The sequence below is a fragment of the Borostomias antarcticus genome, assembly GCF_949987555.1.
Source record: "Borostomias antarcticus genome assembly, contig: scaffold_896, whole genome shotgun sequence".
Classification (NCBI taxonomy): domain Eukaryota; kingdom Metazoa; phylum Chordata; class Actinopteri; order Stomiiformes; family Stomiidae; genus Borostomias; species Borostomias antarcticus.
In genome coordinates this window covers 7,501-10,000 of record NW_028176202.1, presented here as the reverse complement: position 1 = coordinate 10,000, position 2,500 = coordinate 7,501, and the positions used below count along the sequence as shown (strand labels likewise).

The 2,500-nt window shown below is 54.4% G+C and overlaps 1 pseudogene across 1 annotated transcript in view; it reads left to right on the top strand.

Moving 5' to 3' along the window:
* The window catches only part of LOC311328696 (bone morphogenetic protein receptor type-2-like), a 13,859-nt pseudogene that overhangs the window by 5,127 nt on the left and 6,232 nt on the right, over window positions 1–2,500 (top strand). Inside the window, exons 4-5 of the transcript XR_014631371.1 lie at window positions 1,003–1,139; window positions 1,668–1,840. The product of XR_014631371.1 is annotated as a bone morphogenetic protein receptor type-2-like (transcript). The remainder of the gene's footprint in view (window positions 1–1,002; window positions 1,140–1,667; window positions 1,841–2,500) is intronic.

Sequence of the window (2,500 nt, the reverse complement as noted above, 5' to 3'; positions counted from 1 at the left end):
CCCAGACACTGAGAACCCTGTTAAGAACCCAGACACTGAGAACCCTGTTAAGAACCCAGACACTGAGAACCCTGTTAAGAACCCAGACACTGTTAACACCATAAGAACCCATACACTGAGAACCCTGTTAAGAACCCAGACACTGAGAACCCTGTTAAGAACCCAGACACTGAGAACCCTGTTAAGAACCCAGACACTGAGAACCCTGTTAAGAACCCAGACACTGAGAACCCTGTTAAGAACCCAGACACTGAGAACCCTGTTAAGAACCCAGACACTGAGAACCCTGTTAAGAACCCAGACACTGAGAACCCTGTTAAGAACCCAGACACTGAGAACCCTGTTAAGAACCCAGACACTGAGAACCCTGTTAAGAACCCAGACACTGAGAACCCTGTTAAGAACCCAGACACTGTTATAATACCTCAAGCCTTTCGTTAGAAAAAAGGAGACAAAAATGGTTTATTATGGAGTTTTGTGAATGGATATGTTAGCGTCTGTTTAGTGTGTGAGGGTTGACCTCCTCCTCATCCTCATCCTCCTCCTCATCCTCCTCCTCATCCTCCTCCTCATCCTCCTCCTCATCCTCCTCCTCCTCCTCATGCTCCTCCTCATCCTCCTCTCTGCTCCTCCTCATCCTCATCCTCCTCATCCTCCTCCTCATCCTCCTCCTCATCCTCCTCCTCCTCCTCCTCATCCTCCTCATCCTCCTCCTCCTCCTCATCCTCCTCCTCATCCTCCTCATCCTCCTCCTCCTCATCCTCCTCCTCCTCATCCTCCTCCTCATCCTCCCCCTCCCCCTCCTCCTCCTCCTCCTCCTCCTCCTCATCCTCCTCCTCATCCTCCTCTCCTCATCCTCCTCATCCTCCTCCTCCTCCTCATCCTCCTCCTCATCCTCCTCATCCTCCTCCTCCTCATCCTCATCCTCATCCTCCTCATCCTCCCCCTCCTCCTCCTCCTCCTCCTCCTCCTCCTCCTCCTCTCCTCCTCCTCCTCTCTCAGGGGAGTCTGTTCCTGAGTACCAGATGGTGTTCCAGGCCGAGGCGGGGAACCACCCCACGTTCGAGGACATGCAGGTTCTGGTGTCCCGCGAGAAACAGAGACCCAAGTTCCCCGAGGCCTGGAAAGAGAACAGCCTGGTGAGGACGAGTGTGTGTGTGTGTGTGTGTGTGTGTGTGTGTGTGTGTGTGTGTGTGTGTGTGTGTGTGTGTGTGTGTGTGTGTGTGTGTGTGTGTGTGTGTGTGTGTGTGTGAGAGAAATACGTGGTCACATTGTGTCTCTCTGTGCCCTGTGTGTGTTTGGCTGTGTTCTGGGTTACTGTTTAACTACGTGTGTGTGTGTGTGTGAATGTTTATGTATGACGTGTATGATGTGTGTGTGTGTGCGCGCGTGTGTGTGTGTGTGTGTGTGTGTATGATGTGTGTGTGTGTGTGTGAATGTATGACGTGTATGATGTGTGTGTGTATGTGTGTGTGTGTGCGCGTGTGTGCGCGTGCGTGTGTGTGTGTGTGTGTATGATGTGTGTGTGTGTGAATGTATGACGTGTATGATGCGTGTGTGTATGTGTGTATGTGTGTGTGTGTGTGCGTGTATGTGTGTGTGTGCGTGTGTGTGTGTGTGTGTGTGCGTGTGTGTGTGTGTGTGTGTGTGTGTGTGTGTGTGTGCAGGCGGTGCGCTCTCTGAAGGAGACCATGGAGGACTGCTGGGACCAGGACGCTGAGGCCCGTCTGACGGCCCAGTGCGCCGAGGAGCGCCTGGCCGAGCTCATCATGATCTGGGACCGCAGCAAGTCCGTCAGCCCCACCCTCAACCCCATGAGCACCGCCCTGCACAACGAGAGGTCTGCACACACACACACACACACACACCCTCAACCCCATGAGCACCGCCCTGCACAACGAGAGGTACACACTCACACACACACACACACCCTCAACCCCATGAGCACCGCGCTGCACAACGAGAGGTACCACACACACACACACACACACACACACACCCTCAACCCCATGAGCACCGCCCTGCACAACGAGAGGTACACACACACACACACACACACACACACACCCTCAACCCCATGAGCACCGCGCTGCACAACGAGAGGTACCACACACACACACACACACACACACACACACACCCTCAACCCCATGAGCACCGCCCTGCACAACGAGAGGTACCACACACACACACACACACACACACACCCTCAACCCCATGAGCACCGCGCTGCACAACGAGAGGTACACACACACACACACACACACACACACACACACACACCCTCAACCCCATGAGCACCGCGCTGCACAACGAGAGGTACACACACACACACACACACACACACCCTCAACCCCATGAGCACCGCCCTGCACAACGAGAGGTACACACACACACACACACACACACACACACACACCCTCAACCCCATGAGCACCGCCCTGCACAACGAGAGGTACACACACACACACACACACACACACACACACACACACACCCT